General features: G+C 41.4%; 1 protein-coding gene and 39 non-coding genes across 40 annotated transcripts in view; all 40 read right to left on the bottom strand.

The window, feature by feature from the left end:
- The window catches only part of LOC146168571 (protein FAM227B-like), a 154,735-nt gene that overhangs the window by 93,117 nt on the left and 47,930 nt on the right, over nt 1–13,688 (bottom strand). The gene's annotated exons all lie outside the window — the stretch shown is intronic.
- Trnan-guu (transfer RNA asparagine (anticodon GUU)) lies at nt 105–195 on the bottom strand. The gene is given in 2 exon segments: nt 105–140; nt 159–195. It is a non-coding gene; the product is annotated as a tRNA-Asn (tRNA).
- Trnay-gua (transfer RNA tyrosine (anticodon GUA)) lies at nt 264–354 on the bottom strand. Its single transcript is given in 2 exon segments — nt 264–299; nt 318–354. It is a non-coding gene; the product is annotated as a tRNA-Tyr (tRNA).
- On the bottom strand, nt 729–819 carry Trnay-gua (transfer RNA tyrosine (anticodon GUA)). Its single transcript is given in 2 exon segments — nt 729–764; nt 783–819. It is a non-coding gene; the product is annotated as a tRNA-Tyr (tRNA).
- On the bottom strand, nt 1,363–1,453 carry Trnan-guu (transfer RNA asparagine (anticodon GUU)). Its single transcript is given in 2 exon segments — nt 1,363–1,398; nt 1,417–1,453. It is a non-coding gene; the product is annotated as a tRNA-Asn (tRNA).
- Nucleotides 1,522–1,612, bottom strand: Trnay-gua (transfer RNA tyrosine (anticodon GUA)). The gene is given in 2 exon segments: nt 1,522–1,557; nt 1,576–1,612. It is a non-coding gene; the product is annotated as a tRNA-Tyr (tRNA).
- Trnay-gua (transfer RNA tyrosine (anticodon GUA)) lies at nt 2,146–2,236 on the bottom strand. Its single transcript is given in 2 exon segments — nt 2,146–2,181; nt 2,200–2,236. It is a non-coding gene; the product is annotated as a tRNA-Tyr (tRNA).
- Nucleotides 2,305–2,395, bottom strand: Trnay-gua (transfer RNA tyrosine (anticodon GUA)). The gene is given in 2 exon segments: nt 2,305–2,340; nt 2,359–2,395. It is a non-coding gene; the product is annotated as a tRNA-Tyr (tRNA).
- On the bottom strand, nt 2,462–2,552 carry Trnay-gua (transfer RNA tyrosine (anticodon GUA)). The gene is given in 2 exon segments: nt 2,462–2,497; nt 2,516–2,552. It is a non-coding gene; the product is annotated as a tRNA-Tyr (tRNA).
- On the bottom strand, nt 2,620–2,710 carry Trnay-gua (transfer RNA tyrosine (anticodon GUA)). Its single transcript is given in 2 exon segments — nt 2,620–2,655; nt 2,674–2,710. It is a non-coding gene; the product is annotated as a tRNA-Tyr (tRNA).
- Trnay-gua (transfer RNA tyrosine (anticodon GUA)) lies at nt 2,938–3,028 on the bottom strand. The gene is given in 2 exon segments: nt 2,938–2,973; nt 2,992–3,028. It is a non-coding gene; the product is annotated as a tRNA-Tyr (tRNA).
- On the bottom strand, nt 3,095–3,185 carry Trnay-gua (transfer RNA tyrosine (anticodon GUA)). Its single transcript is given in 2 exon segments — nt 3,095–3,130; nt 3,149–3,185. It is a non-coding gene; the product is annotated as a tRNA-Tyr (tRNA).
- Nucleotides 3,253–3,343, bottom strand: Trnay-gua (transfer RNA tyrosine (anticodon GUA)). The gene is given in 2 exon segments: nt 3,253–3,288; nt 3,307–3,343. It is a non-coding gene; the product is annotated as a tRNA-Tyr (tRNA).
- On the bottom strand, nt 3,719–3,809 carry Trnay-gua (transfer RNA tyrosine (anticodon GUA)). Its single transcript is given in 2 exon segments — nt 3,719–3,754; nt 3,773–3,809. It is a non-coding gene; the product is annotated as a tRNA-Tyr (tRNA).
- Nucleotides 4,501–4,591, bottom strand: Trnay-gua (transfer RNA tyrosine (anticodon GUA)). Its single transcript is given in 2 exon segments — nt 4,501–4,536; nt 4,555–4,591. It is a non-coding gene; the product is annotated as a tRNA-Tyr (tRNA).
- On the bottom strand, nt 4,660–4,750 carry Trnay-gua (transfer RNA tyrosine (anticodon GUA)). The gene is given in 2 exon segments: nt 4,660–4,695; nt 4,714–4,750. It is a non-coding gene; the product is annotated as a tRNA-Tyr (tRNA).
- On the bottom strand, nt 4,978–5,068 carry Trnay-gua (transfer RNA tyrosine (anticodon GUA)). Its single transcript is given in 2 exon segments — nt 4,978–5,013; nt 5,032–5,068. It is a non-coding gene; the product is annotated as a tRNA-Tyr (tRNA).
- Trnay-gua (transfer RNA tyrosine (anticodon GUA)) lies at nt 5,137–5,227 on the bottom strand. Its single transcript is given in 2 exon segments — nt 5,137–5,172; nt 5,191–5,227. It is a non-coding gene; the product is annotated as a tRNA-Tyr (tRNA).
- Nucleotides 5,296–5,386, bottom strand: Trnay-gua (transfer RNA tyrosine (anticodon GUA)). The gene is given in 2 exon segments: nt 5,296–5,331; nt 5,350–5,386. It is a non-coding gene; the product is annotated as a tRNA-Tyr (tRNA).
- Nucleotides 5,917–6,007, bottom strand: Trnay-gua (transfer RNA tyrosine (anticodon GUA)). The gene is given in 2 exon segments: nt 5,917–5,952; nt 5,971–6,007. It is a non-coding gene; the product is annotated as a tRNA-Tyr (tRNA).
- Trnay-gua (transfer RNA tyrosine (anticodon GUA)) lies at nt 6,076–6,166 on the bottom strand. The gene is given in 2 exon segments: nt 6,076–6,111; nt 6,130–6,166. It is a non-coding gene; the product is annotated as a tRNA-Tyr (tRNA).
- On the bottom strand, nt 6,394–6,484 carry Trnay-gua (transfer RNA tyrosine (anticodon GUA)). The gene is given in 2 exon segments: nt 6,394–6,429; nt 6,448–6,484. It is a non-coding gene; the product is annotated as a tRNA-Tyr (tRNA).
- Nucleotides 6,710–6,800, bottom strand: Trnay-gua (transfer RNA tyrosine (anticodon GUA)). The gene is given in 2 exon segments: nt 6,710–6,745; nt 6,764–6,800. It is a non-coding gene; the product is annotated as a tRNA-Tyr (tRNA).
- Trnay-gua (transfer RNA tyrosine (anticodon GUA)) lies at nt 7,811–7,901 on the bottom strand. Its single transcript is given in 2 exon segments — nt 7,811–7,846; nt 7,865–7,901. It is a non-coding gene; the product is annotated as a tRNA-Tyr (tRNA).
- Nucleotides 7,970–8,060, bottom strand: Trnay-gua (transfer RNA tyrosine (anticodon GUA)). The gene is given in 2 exon segments: nt 7,970–8,005; nt 8,024–8,060. It is a non-coding gene; the product is annotated as a tRNA-Tyr (tRNA).
- Nucleotides 8,740–8,830, bottom strand: Trnay-gua (transfer RNA tyrosine (anticodon GUA)). The gene is given in 2 exon segments: nt 8,740–8,775; nt 8,794–8,830. It is a non-coding gene; the product is annotated as a tRNA-Tyr (tRNA).
- Trnay-gua (transfer RNA tyrosine (anticodon GUA)) lies at nt 8,899–8,989 on the bottom strand. Its single transcript is given in 2 exon segments — nt 8,899–8,934; nt 8,953–8,989. It is a non-coding gene; the product is annotated as a tRNA-Tyr (tRNA).
- Trnay-gua (transfer RNA tyrosine (anticodon GUA)) lies at nt 9,217–9,307 on the bottom strand. The gene is given in 2 exon segments: nt 9,217–9,252; nt 9,271–9,307. It is a non-coding gene; the product is annotated as a tRNA-Tyr (tRNA).
- On the bottom strand, nt 9,534–9,624 carry Trnay-gua (transfer RNA tyrosine (anticodon GUA)). The gene is given in 2 exon segments: nt 9,534–9,569; nt 9,588–9,624. It is a non-coding gene; the product is annotated as a tRNA-Tyr (tRNA).
- On the bottom strand, nt 9,692–9,782 carry Trnay-gua (transfer RNA tyrosine (anticodon GUA)). Its single transcript is given in 2 exon segments — nt 9,692–9,727; nt 9,746–9,782. It is a non-coding gene; the product is annotated as a tRNA-Tyr (tRNA).
- Nucleotides 10,010–10,100, bottom strand: Trnay-gua (transfer RNA tyrosine (anticodon GUA)). The gene is given in 2 exon segments: nt 10,010–10,045; nt 10,064–10,100. It is a non-coding gene; the product is annotated as a tRNA-Tyr (tRNA).
- Nucleotides 10,169–10,259, bottom strand: Trnay-gua (transfer RNA tyrosine (anticodon GUA)). The gene is given in 2 exon segments: nt 10,169–10,204; nt 10,223–10,259. It is a non-coding gene; the product is annotated as a tRNA-Tyr (tRNA).
- On the bottom strand, nt 10,487–10,577 carry Trnay-gua (transfer RNA tyrosine (anticodon GUA)). Its single transcript is given in 2 exon segments — nt 10,487–10,522; nt 10,541–10,577. It is a non-coding gene; the product is annotated as a tRNA-Tyr (tRNA).
- Nucleotides 10,646–10,736, bottom strand: Trnay-gua (transfer RNA tyrosine (anticodon GUA)). Its single transcript is given in 2 exon segments — nt 10,646–10,681; nt 10,700–10,736. It is a non-coding gene; the product is annotated as a tRNA-Tyr (tRNA).
- Nucleotides 10,963–11,053, bottom strand: Trnay-aua (transfer RNA tyrosine (anticodon AUA)). Its single transcript is given in 2 exon segments — nt 10,963–10,998; nt 11,017–11,053. It is a non-coding gene; the product is annotated as a tRNA-Tyr (tRNA).
- Trnay-gua (transfer RNA tyrosine (anticodon GUA)) lies at nt 11,600–11,690 on the bottom strand. The gene is given in 2 exon segments: nt 11,600–11,635; nt 11,654–11,690. It is a non-coding gene; the product is annotated as a tRNA-Tyr (tRNA).
- Nucleotides 12,077–12,167, bottom strand: Trnay-gua (transfer RNA tyrosine (anticodon GUA)). Its single transcript is given in 2 exon segments — nt 12,077–12,112; nt 12,131–12,167. It is a non-coding gene; the product is annotated as a tRNA-Tyr (tRNA).
- Nucleotides 12,394–12,484, bottom strand: Trnay-gua (transfer RNA tyrosine (anticodon GUA)). The gene is given in 2 exon segments: nt 12,394–12,429; nt 12,448–12,484. It is a non-coding gene; the product is annotated as a tRNA-Tyr (tRNA).
- Nucleotides 12,553–12,643, bottom strand: Trnay-gua (transfer RNA tyrosine (anticodon GUA)). Its single transcript is given in 2 exon segments — nt 12,553–12,588; nt 12,607–12,643. It is a non-coding gene; the product is annotated as a tRNA-Tyr (tRNA).
- On the bottom strand, nt 13,188–13,278 carry Trnay-gua (transfer RNA tyrosine (anticodon GUA)). The gene is given in 2 exon segments: nt 13,188–13,223; nt 13,242–13,278. It is a non-coding gene; the product is annotated as a tRNA-Tyr (tRNA).

The following is a 13,688-nucleotide window of genomic DNA, read 5'->3' as shown; positions in this document are numbered from 1 at the left end:
TACAGTCCACCGCTGTACCAACTGAGCTATCGAAGGAACGAGATATTGCCACAATTTGGCAAAGTTTTGAAAGTGATAATAAAGGGGCAAGTTTGAAAAAATTATCCTTCCAACCGGATTCGAACCAGTGACCTATGGATTTCTGAAAAACTTAACCGCAACAGTCCACCGCTCTACCAACTGAGCTATCGAAGGAACGAGATATTACCACAATTTGGCAAAGTTTGGAAAGTGATAAAAAAGGGACAAGTTTGAAAAATTTATCCTTCGAACCGGATTCGAACCAGTGACCTATGGATTTCTGAGGAACTTAACCGCTACAGTCCACCGCTCTACCAACTGAGCTATCGAAGGAACGAGATATTACCACAATTTGGCAAAGTTTGGCAAGTGATAAAAATGGGCAAGTTTGAAAAATTTATCCTTCGAACCAGTGACCTATGGATTTCTGAAGAATTTAATCGCTACAGTCCACCGCTCTTCCAATTGAGGTATCGAAGGAACGAGATATTGGTACAATTTGTCAATGTTTAGCAAGTGATAACAAAGGGACAAGTTTGAAAAATTTATCCTTTGAACCGGATTCGAACCATTGACCTACGGATTTCTGAAGAACTTTACCGCTACAGTCCACCGCTCTACCAACTGAGCTATCGAAGGAACCAGATATTGCCACAATTTGGCAAAGTTTGGCAAGTGATAAAAAAGGGGCAAGTTTGAAAAATTTATCCTTCGAACCGGATTCGAACCAGTGACCTATGGATTTCAGAGGAACTTAACCGCTACAGTCCACCGCTCTACCAACTAAGCTATCGAAGGAACGAGATATTACCACAATTTGACAAAGTTTGGCAAGTGATAAAAATGGGCAAGTTTGAAAAATTTATCCTTCGAACCGGATTCGAACCAGTGACCTATGGATTTCTGAGGAACTTAACCGCTACAGTCCACCTCTCTACCAACTGAGCTATCGAAGGAACGAGATAGTACTACAATTTGGCAAAGTTTTGAAAGTGATAAAACGGGGCAAGTTTGAAAAATTTATCCTTCGAACCGGATTCGAACCAGTGACCTATGGATTTCTGAAGAATTCAATCGCTACAGTCAACCGCTCTTCCAATTGAGGTATCGAAAGAACGAGATATTGGTACAATTTGTCAACGTTTAGCAAGTGATAACAAAGGGGCAAGTTTGAAAAATTTATCCTTCGAACCGGATTCGAACCAGTGATCTACGGATTTCTGAAGAACTTTACCGCTACAGTCCACCGCTGTACCAACTGAGCTATCGAAGGAACGAGATATTGCCACAATTTGGCAAAGTTTTGAAAGTGATAATAAAGGGGCAAGTTTGAAAAAATTATCCTTCCAACCGGATTCGAACCAGTGACCTATGGATTTCTGAAAAACTTAACCGCAACAGTCCACCGCTCTACCAACTGAGCTATCGAAGGAACGAGATATTACCACAATTTGGCAAAGTTTGGAAAGTGATAAAAAAGGGACAAGTTTGAAAAATTTATCCTTCGAACCGGATTCGAACCAGTGACCTATGGATTTCTGAGGAACTTAACCGCTACAGTCCACCGCTCTACCAACTGAGCTATCGAAGGAACGAGATATTACCACAATTTGGCAAAGTTTGGCAAGTGATAAAAATGGGCAAGTTTGAAAAATTTATCCTTCGAACCAGTGACCTATGGATTTCTGAAGAATTTAATCGCTACAGTCCACCGCTCTTCCAATTGAGGTATCGAAGGAACGAGATATTGGTACAATTTGTCAATGTTTAGCAAGTGATAACAAAGGGGCAAGTTTGAAAAATTTATCCTTTGAACCGGATTCGAACCATTGACCTACGGATTTCTGAAGAACTTTACCGCTACAGTCCACCGCTCTACCAACTGAGCTATCGAAGGAACCAGATATTGCCACAATTTGGCAAAGTTTGGCAAGTGATAAAAAAGGGGCAAGTTTGAAAAATTTATCCTTCGAACCGATTTACAATCAGTGACCTATGGATTTCTGAAGAACTTAAGCGCTACAGTCCACCGCTCTACCAACTGAGCTATCGAAGGAACGAGATATTACCACAATTTGGCAAAGTTTGGAAAGTGATAAAAAAGGGGCAAGTTTGAAAAATTTATCCTTCGAACCGGACTAGAACCAGTGACCTATGGATTTCTGAGGAACTTAACCGCTACAGTCCACCGCTCTACCAACTGAGCTATCGAAGGAACGAGATAGTACCACAATTTGGCAAAGTTTGGAAAGTGATAAAAAAGGGGCAAGTTTGAAAAATTTATCCTTCGAACCGGATTCGAACCAGTGACCTATGGATTTCAGAAGAACTTAACCGCTACAGTCCATCGCTCTACCAACTGAGCTATCGAAGGAACGAGACATCGCCAAAATTTGGCAGTTTGCCAAGTGATAAAAAAGGGGCAAGTTTGAAAAATTTATCCTTCGAACCGGATTCGAACCAGTGACCTATGGATTTCTGAGGAACTTAACCGCTACAGTCCACCGCTCTAACAACTGAGCTATCGAAGGAACGAGATATTACCACAATTTGACAAAGTTTGGCAAGTGATAAAAATGGGCAAGTTTGAAAAATTTATCCTTCGAACCGGATTCGAACCAGTGACCTATGGATTTCTGGGGAACTTAACCGCTACAGTCCACCGCTCTACCAACTGAGCTATCGAAGGAACGAGATAGTACCACAATTTGGCAAGGTTTGGAAAGTGATAAAAAAGGGGCAAGTTTGAAAAATTTATCCTTCGAACCGGACTAGAACCAGTGACCTATGGATTTCTGAGGAACTTAACCGCTACAGTCCACCGCTCTACCAACTGAGCTATCGAAGGAACGAGATAGTACCACAATTTGGCAAAGTTTGGAAAGTGATAAAAAAGGGGCAAGTTTGAAAAATTTATCCTTCGAACCGGATTCGAACCAGTGACCTATGGATTTCAGAAGAACTTAACCGCTACAGTCCATCGCTCTACCAACTGAGCTATCGAAGGAACGAGACATCGCCAAAATTTGGGAGTTTGCCAAGTGATAAAAAAGGGGCAAGTTTGAAAAATTTATCCTTCGAACCGGATTCGAACCAGTGACCTATGGATTTCTGAGGAACTTAACCGCTACAGTCCACCGCTCTACCAACTGAGCTTTCGAAGGAACGAGATATTACCACAATTTGACAAAGTTTGGCAAGTGATAAAAATGGGCAAGTTTGAAAAATTTATCCTTGGAACCGGATTCGAACCAGTGACCTATGGATTTCTGAGGAACTTAACCGCTACAGTCCACCGCTCTACCAACTGAGCTATCGAAGGAACGAGATAGTACTACAATTTGGCAAAGTTTGGAAAGTGATAAAAAAGGGGCAAGTTTGAAAAATTTATCCTTCGAACCGGATTCGAACCAGTGACCTACGGATTTCTGAAGAACTTTACCGCTACAGTCAACCGCTCTTCCAAATGAGCTATCGAAGGACCGAGATATTGGTACAATTTGTCAATGTTTGACAAGTGATAACAAAGGGGTAAGTTTGAAAAATTTAACCTTCGAACCAGTGACCTACGGATTTCTGAAGAACTTTACCGCTACAGTCCACCGCTCTACCAACTGAGCTATCGAAGGAACCAGATATTGCCACAATTTGGCAAAGTTTGACAAGTGATAAAAAAGGGGCAAGTTTGAAAAATTTATCCTTCGAACCGGATTCGAACCAGTGACCTATGGATTTCTGAAGAACTTAACCGCTACAGTCCACTGCTCTACCAACTGAGCTATCGAAGGAACGAGATATTACCACAATTTGGCAAAGTTTTGAAAGTGATAAAAAAGGTGCAAGTTTGAAAAAATTATCCTTCGAACCGGTTTACAATCAGAGACCTATGGATTTCTGAAGAACTTAAGAGCTACAGTCCACCGCTCTACCAACTGAGCTATCGAAGGAACGAAAAATTACCACAATTTGTCAAAGTTTGCCAAGTGATAAAAAGGGGCAAGTTTAAAAAATTTATCCTTCGAACCGGATTCGAACCAGTGACCTATGGATTTCTGAAGAACTTAAGCGCTACAGTCCACCGCTCTACCAACTGCGCTATCGAAGGAACGAAATATTACCACAATTTGTCAAAGTTTGCCAAGTGATAAAAAAGGGGCAAGTTTGAAAAATTTATCCTTCGAACCAGTGACCTATGGATTTCTGAGGAACTTAACCGCTACAGTCCACCGCTCTACCAACTGAGCTATCGAAGGAACGAGATAGTACCACAATTTGGCAAAGTTTTGAAAGTGATAAAAAGGGGCAAGTTTGAAAAATTTATCCTTCGAACCGGATTCGAACCAGTGACCTATGGATTTCTGAAGAATTTAATCGCTACAGTCAACCGCTCTTCCAATTGAGGTATCGAAGGAACGAGATATTGGTACAATTTGTCAACGTTTAGCAAGTGATAACAAAGGGGCAAGTTTGAAAAATTTGTCCTTCGAACCGGATTCGAACCAGTGACCTACGGATTTCTGAAGAACTTTACCGCTACAGTCCACCGCTCTACCAACTGAGCTATCGAAGGAACCAGATATTGCCACAATTTGGCAAAGTTTGGCAAGTGATGAAAAAGGGGCAAGTTTGAAAAATTTATCCTTCGAACCGGATTCGAACCAGTGACCTATAGATTTCTGAAGAACTTAACCGCTACAGTCCACCGCTCTACCAACTGAGCTATCGAAGGAACGAGATATTACCACAATTTGTTAAAGTTTGCCAAGTGATAAAAAAGGAGCAAGTTTGAAAAATTTATACTTCGAACCGGATTCGAACCAGCGACCTATGGACTTCTGAGGAACTTCACCGCTACAGTCCACCGCTCTACCAACTGAGCTATCGAAGGAACGAGATATTACCACAATTTGGCAAAGTTTTGAAAGTGATAAAAAAGGGGCAAGTTTGAAAATTTTATACTTCGAACCGGATTCGAACCAGTGACCTATGGATTTCTGAGGAACTTAACCGCTACAGTCCACCGCTCTACCAACTGAGCTATCGAAGGAACGAGATAGTACCACAATTTGGCAAAGTTTGGAAAGTGATAAAAAAGGGGCAAGTTTGAAAAATTTATCCTTCGAACCGGATTCGAACCAGTGACCTATGGATTTCAGAAGAACTTAACCGCTACAGTCCATCGCTCTACCAACTGAGCTATCGAAGGAACGAGACATCGCCACAATTTGGCAAAGTTTACCAAGTGATAAAAAAGGGGCAAGTTTAAAAAATTTATCCTTCGAACCGGATTCGAACCAGTGACCTATGGATTTCTGAGGAACTCAACCGCTACAGTCCACCGCTCTACCAACTGAGCTATCAAAGGAACGAGATATTAACACAATTTGGCAAAGTTTGGCAAGTGATAAAAATGGGCAAGTTTGAAAAATTTATCCTTGGAACCGGATTCGAACCAGTGACCTATGGATTTCTGAGGAACTTACCGCTACAGTCCACCGCTCTACCAACTGCGCTATCGAAGGAACGAAATATTACCACAATTTGTCAAAGTTTGCCAAGTGATAAAAAAGGGGCAAGTTTGAAAAATTTATCCTTGAACCTGTGACCTATGGATTTCTGAGGAACTTAACCGCTACAGTCCACCGCTCTACCAACTGAGCTATCGAAGGAACGAGATAGTACCACAATTTGGCAAAGTTTTGAAAGTGATAAAAAGGGGCAAGTTTGAAAAATGTATCCTTCGAACCGGATTCGAACCAGTGACCTATGGATTTCTGAAGAATTTAATCGCTACAGTCAACCGCTCTTCCAATTGATGTATCGAAGCAACGAGATATTGGTACAATTTGTCAACGTTTAGCAAGTGATAACAAAGGGGCAAGTTTGAAAAATTTATCCTTCGAACCGGATTCGAACCAGTGACCTACGGATTTCTGAAGAACTTTACCGCTACAGTCCACCGCTCTACCAACTGAGCTATCGAAGGAACCAGATATTGCCACAATTTGGCAAAGTTTGGCAAGTGATGAAAAAGGGGCAAGTTTGAAAAATTTATCCTTCGAACCGGATTCGAACCAGTGACCTATGGATTTCTGAAGAACTTAACCGCTACAGTCCACCGCTCTACCAACTGAGCTATCGAAGGAACGAGATATTACAACAATTTGGCAAAGTTTGTAAAGTGATAAAAAAGGGGCAAGTTTGAAAAATTTATCCTTCGAACCGGTTTACAATCAGTGACCTATGGATTTCTGAAGAACTTAAGCGCTACAGTCCACCGCTCTACCAACTGAGCTATCGAAGGAACGAGGCATCGCCACAATTTGGCAAAGTTTGCCAAGTGATAAAAAAGGGGCAAGTTTAAAAAATTTATCCTTCGAACCGGATTCGAACCAGTGACCTATGGATTTCTGAGGAACTCAACCGCTACAGTCCACCGCTCTACCAACTGAGCTATCGAAGGAACGAGATATTAACACAATTTGGCAAAGTTTGGCAAGTGATAAAAATGGGCAAGTTTGAAAAATTTATCCTTGGAACCGGATTCGAACCAGTGACCTATGGATTTCTGAGGAACTTAACCGCTACAGTCCACCGCTCTGCCAACTGAGCTATCGAACGAACGAGATAGTACCACAATTTGGCAAAGTTTGCCAAGTGATAAAAATAGGCAAGTTTGACAAACCTATCCTTCGAACCGGATTCGAACCAGTGACCTATGGATTTCTGAGGAAGTTAACCGCTACAGTCCACCGCTCTACCAACTGAGCTATCGAAGGAACGAGATAGTACCACAATTTGGCAAAGTTTGGAAAGTGATAAAAAAGGGGCAAGTTTGAAAAATGTATCCTTCGAAGCGGATTCGAACCAATGACCTATGGAATTCTGAAGAATTTAATCGCTACAGTCAACCGCTCTTCCAAATGAGCTATCGAAGGAACGAGATATCGGTACAATTTGTCAACGTTTAACAAGTGATAACAAAGGGGCAAGTTTGAAAAATTTATCCTTCGAACCGGTTTACAATCAGTGACCTATGGATTTCTGAAGAACTTAAGCGCTACAGTCCACCGCTCTACCAACTGCGCTATCGAAGGAACGAAATATTACCACAATTTGTCAAAGTTTGCCAAGTGATAAAAAAGGGGCAAGTTTGAAAAATTTATCCTTCGAACCAGTGACCTATGGATTTCTGAGGAACTTAACCGCTACAGTCCACCGCTCTACCAACTGAGCTATCGAAGGAACGAGATAGTACCACAATTTGGCAAAGTTTTGAAAGTGATAAAAAGGGGCAAGTTTGAAAAATTTATCCTTCGAAACGGATTCGAACCAGTGACCTATGGATTTCTGAAGAATTTAATCGCTACAGTCAACCGCTCTTCCAATTGAGGTATCGAAGCAACGAGATATTACAACAATTTGGCAAAGTTTGTAAAGTGATAAAAAAGGGGCAAGTTTGAAAAATTTATCCTTCGAACCGGTTTACAATCAGTGACCTATGGATTTCTGAAGAACTTAAGCGCTACAGTCCACCGCTCTACCAACTGAGCTATCGAAGAAACGAAATATTACCACAATTTGTCAAAGTTTGCCAAGTGATAAAAAAGGAGCAAGTTTGAAAAATTTATACTTCGAACCGGATTCGAACCAGCGACCTATGGACTTCTGAGGAACTTCACCGCTACAGTCCACCGCTCTACCAACTGAGCTATCGAAGGAACGAGATATTACCACAATTTGGCAAAGTTTGGAAAGTGATAAAAAAGGGGCAAGTTTGAAAATTTTATCCTTCGAACCGGATTCGAACCAGTGACCTATGGATTTCTGAGGAACTTAACCGCTACAGTCCACCGCTCTACCAACTGAGCTATCGAAGGAACGAGATAGTACCACAATTTGGCAAAGTTTGGAAAGTGATAAAAAAGGGGCAAGTTTGAAAAATTTATCCTTCGAACCGGATTCGAACCAGTGACCTATGGATTTCAGAAGAACTTAACCGCTACAGTCCATCGCTCTACCAACTGAGCTATCGAAGGAACGAGACATCGCCACAATTTGGCAAAGTTTGCCAAGTGATAAAAAAGGGGCAAGTTTAAAAAATTTATCCTTCGAACCAGTGACCTATGGATTTCTGAGGAACTCAACCGCTACAGTCCACCGCTCTACCAACTGAGCTATCGAAGGAACGAGATATTAACACAATTTGGCAAAGTTTGGCAAGTGATAAAAATGGGCAAGTTTGAAAAATTTATCCTTGGAACCGGATTCGAACCAGTGACGTATGGATTTCTGAGGAATTTACCGCTACAGTCCACCGCTCTACCAACTGCGCTATCGAAGGAACGAAATATTACCACTATTTGTCAAAGTTTGCCAAGTGATAAAAAAGGGGCAAGTTTGAAAAATTAATCCTTCGAACCAGTGACCTATGGATTTCTGAGGAACTTAACCGCTACAGTCCACCGCTCTACCAACTGAGCTATCGAAGGAACGACATAGTACCACAATTTGGCAAAGTTTTGAAAGTGATAAAAAGGGGCAAGTTTGAAAAATTTATCCTTCGAACCGGATTCGAACCAGTGACCTATGGATTTCTGAAGAATTTAATCGCTACAGTCAACCGCTCTTCCAATTGAGGTATCGAAGCAACGAGATATTGGTACAATTTGTCAACGTTTAGCAAGTGATAACAAAGGGGGAAGTTTAAAAAATTTATCCTTCGAACCGGATTCGAACCAGTGACCTACGGATTTCTGAAGAACTTTACCGCTACAGTCCACCGCTCTACCAACTGAGCTATCGAAGGAACCAGATATTGCCACAATTTGGCAAAGTTTGGCAAGTGATGAAAAAGGGGCAAGTTTGAAAAATTTATCCTTCGAACCGGATTCGAACCAGTGACCTATGGATTTCTGAAGAACTTAACCGCTACAGTCCACCGCTCTACCAACTGAGCTATCGAAGGAACGAGATATTACAACACTTTGGCAAAATTTGTAAAGTGATAAAAAAGGGGCAAGTTTGAAAAATTTATCCTTCGAACCGGTTTACAATCAGTGACCTATGGATTTCTGAAGAACTTAAGCGCTACAGTCCACCGCTCTACCAACTGAGCTATCGAAGGAACGAGACATCGCCACAATTTGGCAAAGTTTGCCAAGTGATAAAAAAGGGGCAAGTTTAAAAAATTTATCCTTCGAACCGGATTCGAACCAGTGACCTATGGATTTCTGAGGAACTCAATCGCTACAGTCCACCGCTCTACCAACTGAGCTATCGAAGGAACGAGATATTAACACAATTTGGCAAAGTTTGGCAAGTGATAAAAATGGGCAAGTTTGAAAAATTTATCCTTGGAACCGGATTCGAACCAGTGACCTATGGATTTCTGAGGAACTTAACCGCTACAGTCCACCGCTCTGCCAACTGAGCTATCGAAGGAACGAGATAGTACCACAATTTGGCAAAGTTTGCAAAGTGATAAAAAAGGGGCAAGTTTGAAAAATTTATCCTTCGAACCGGATTCGAACCAGTGACCTATGGATTTCTGAGGAACTTAACCGCTACAGTCCACCGCTCTACTAACTGAGCTATCGAAGGAACGAGATATTAACACAATTTGGCAAAGTTTGCCAAGTGATAAAAATGGGCAAGTTTGACAAACCTATCCTTCGAACCGGATTCGAACCAGTGACCTATGGATTTCTGAGGAACTTAACCGCTACAGTCCACCGCTCTACCAACTGAGCTATCGAAGGAACGAGATAGTACCACAATTTGGCAAAGTTTGGAAAGTGATAAAAAAGGGGCAAGTTTGAAAAATGTATCCTTCGAAGCGGATTCGAACCAATGACCTATGGAATTCTGAGGAATTTAATCGCTACAGTCAACCGCTCTTCCAAATGAGCTATCGAAGGAATGAGATATTGGTACAATTTGTCAACGTTTAACAAGTGATAACAAAGGGGCAAGTTTGAAAAATTTATCCTTCGAACCGGATTCGAACCAGTGACATACGGATTTCTGAAGAACATTACCGCTACAGTCCACCGCTCTACCAACTGAGCTATCGAAGGAACCAGATATTGCAACAATTTGGCAAAGTTTGGCAAGTGATAAAAAAGGGGCAAGTTTGAAAAATGTATCCTTCGAACCGGATTCGAACCAGTGACCTATGGATTTCTGAAGAACTTTAACGCTACAGTCCACCGCTCTACCAACTGAGCTATCGAAGGAACGAGATATTACAACAATTTGGCAAAGTTTGTAAAGTGATAAAAAAGGGGCAAGTTTGAAAAATTTATCCTTCGAACCGGTTTGTAATCAGTGACCTATGGATTTCTGAAGAACTTAAGCGCTACAGTCCACCGCTCTACCAACTGAGCTATCGAAGGAACGAGATATTACCACAATTTGGCAAAGTTTGGAAAGTGATAAAAAAGGGGCAAGTTTGAAAAATGTATCCTTCGAACCGGATTCGAACCAGTGACCTATGGATTTCAGAAGAACTTAACCGCTACAGTCCATCGCTCTACCAACTGAGCTATCGAAGGAACGAGACATCGCCACAATTTGGCAAAGTTTGCCAAGTGATAAAAAAGGAGCAAGTTTGAAAAATTTATCCTTCGAACCGGATTCGAACCAGTGACCTATGGATTTCTGAGGAACTTAACCGCTACAGTCCACCGCTCTACCAACTGAGCTATAGAAGGAACGAAATATTACCACAATTTGTCAAAGTTTGCCAAGTGAAAAAAAAGGGGCAAGTTTGAAAAATTTATCCTTCGAACCGGATTCGAATCAGCGACCTATGGATTTCTGAGGAACTTCACCGCTACAGTCCACCGCTCTACCAACTGAGCTATCGAAGGAACGAGATAGTACCACAATTTGGCAAAGTTTGCAAAGTGATAAAAAAGGGGCAAGTTTGAAAAATTATCCTTCGAACCGGATTCGAACCAGTGACCTATGGATTTCTGAAGAATTTAATCGCTATAGTCAACCGCTCTTCCAAATGAGCTATCGAAGGAACGCGATATTGGTACAATTTGTCAACGTTTAGCAAGTGATAACAAAGGGGCAAGTTTGAAAAATTCATCCTTCTAACCGGATTCGAACCAGTGACCTACGGATTTCTGAAGAACTTAACCGATGCAGTCCACCGATCTACCAACTGAGCTATCGAAGGAACGAAATATTACCACAATTTGGCAAAGTTTGCCAAGTGATAAAAAAGGGGCAAGTTTGAACAATTTATCCTTCGAACCGGATTCGAACCAGTGACCTATGGATTTCTGAGGAACTTAACCACAACATTCTACCGCTCTACCAACTGAGCTATCGAAGGAACGGGATATTACCACAATTTGGCAAAGTTTGCAAAGTGATAAAAAAAGGGGCAAGTTTGAAAAATTTATCGTTCGAACCGGATTCGAACCAGTGACCTATGGATTTCTGAGGAACTTAACCGCTACAGTCCACCGCTCTACCAACTGAGCTATCGAAGGAACGAGATATTACCACAATTTGGCAAAGTTTGGAAAGTGATAAAAAAGGGGCAAGTTTGAAAAATTTATCCTTCGCACCGGATTCGAACCAGTGACCTATGGATTTCTGAGGAACTTAACCGCTACAGTCCACCGCTCTACCAACTGAGCTATCGAAGGAACCAAATATTACCACAATTTGGCAAAGTTTGGAAAGTGATAAAAAAGGGGCAAGTTTGAAAACTGTATCCTTCGAACCGGATTCGACCCAGTGAACTACGGATTTCTGAAGAACTAAACCACTACAGTCCACCGTTCTACAAACTGAGCTATCGAAGGAAGCAAATATAACCACAATTTGTCAAAGTTTGTCAAGCGATGAAAAAAGGGGCAAGTTTGAAAAATTTATCCTTCGTACCGGATTCGAACCAGTGACCTATGGATTTCCGAGGAACTGAACCGCAACAGTCTACCGCTCTATCAACTGAGCTATCGAAGGAAGGAGAAATTACCACAATTTGTCAAAGTTTGCCAAGTAATAAAAAGGGGCAAGTTTGAAAAATTTATCCTTCGAACCGGATTCGAACCAGTGACCTATGGATTTCTGAGGAACTTAACCGCTACAGTCCACCGCTCTACCAACTGAGCTATCGAAGGAACGAGATATTAACACAATTTGGCAAAGTTTGCAAAGTGATAAAAAAGGGGCAAGTTTGAAAAATTTATCTTCGAAACGGATTCGAATCAGTTACCTATGGATTTCTGAAGAACTTAACCGCTACAGTCCACCGCTCTACCAACTGAGCTATCGAAGGAACCAAATATTACCACAATTTGTCAAAGTTTGGCAAGTGATAAAAAAGGAGCAAGTTTGAAAAATTGATCCTTCGAACCGGATTCGAACCAGTGACCTATGGATTTCTGAAGAACTTAACCGCTACAGTCCACCGCTCTACCAAGTGAGCTATCGAAGGAACGAAATATTACCACAATTTGTCAAAGTTTGGCAAGTGATAAAAAAGGGGCAAGTTTGAAAAATTCATCCTTCGAACCGGATTCGAACCAGTGACCTATGGATTTCTGAGGAACTTAACCACTACAGTCCACCGCTCTACCAACTGAGCTATCGAAGGAACGAAATATTACCACAATTTGGCAAAGTTTGGAAAGCAATAAAAAAGGGGCAAGTTTGAAAAAATTATCCTTCGAACCGGATTCGAACCAGTGACCTATGGATTTCTGAGGAACTTAACCGCTACAGTCCACCGTTCTTCCAACTGAGCTATCGAAGGAACGAGATATTACCACAATTTGTCAAAGTTTGGAAAGCAATAAAAAAGGGGCAAGTTTGAAAAAATTATCCTTCGAACCGGATTCGAACCAGTGACCTATGGATTTCTGAGGAACTTAACCGCTACAGTCCACCGTTCTTCCAACTGAGCTGTCGAAGGAACGAGATATTACCACAATTTGTCAAAGTTTAGAAAGTGATAAAAAAGGGGCCAGTTTGAAAAAATTATCCTTCGAACCAGTTTACAATCAGTGACCTATGGATTTCTGAAGAACTTAAGCGCTACAGTCCACCGTTCTACCAACTGAGCTATCAAAGGAACGAAATATTATCACAATTTGTCAAAGTTTGCCAAGTGATAAAAAGGGGCAAGTTTGAAAAAATTATCCTTCAAACCGGATTCGAACCAGTGAACTATGGATTTCTGAGGAACTTAACCGCTACAGTCCACCGCTCTACCAACTGAGCTATCGAAGGAACGAGATACCACCACAATTTGGCAAAGTTTGGAAAGTGATAAAAAAGGGGCAAGTTTGAAAAATTTATCCTTCGAACCGGATTAGAACCAGTGACCTACGGATTTCTGAAGAACTTTACCGCTACAGTCCACCGCTCTACCAACTGAGCTATCGAAGGAACGAGATACCACCACAATTTGGCAAAGTTTGACAAGTGATAAAAAAGGAGCAAGTTTGAAAAATTTATCCTTCGAAACGGATTCGAACCAGTGACCTATGGATTTCTGAAGAACTTAACCGCTGCAGCACACCGCTCTACCAACTGAGCTACCGAAGGAACGAGATACTACCACAATTTGGAAAAGTTTGGAAAGTGATAAAAAGGGGCAAGTTTGAAAAATTTATCCTTCGAACCAGTTTACAATCAGT

Source organism: Ascidiella aspersa, chromosome 1 (assembly GCF_963924565.1).
Source record: "Ascidiella aspersa chromosome 1, kaAscAspe10.2, whole genome shotgun sequence".
Taxonomy (NCBI): domain Eukaryota; kingdom Metazoa; phylum Chordata; class Ascidiacea; order Phlebobranchia; family Ascidiidae; genus Ascidiella; species Ascidiella aspersa.
This window is presented reverse-complemented; position numbering and strand designations above follow the sequence as displayed.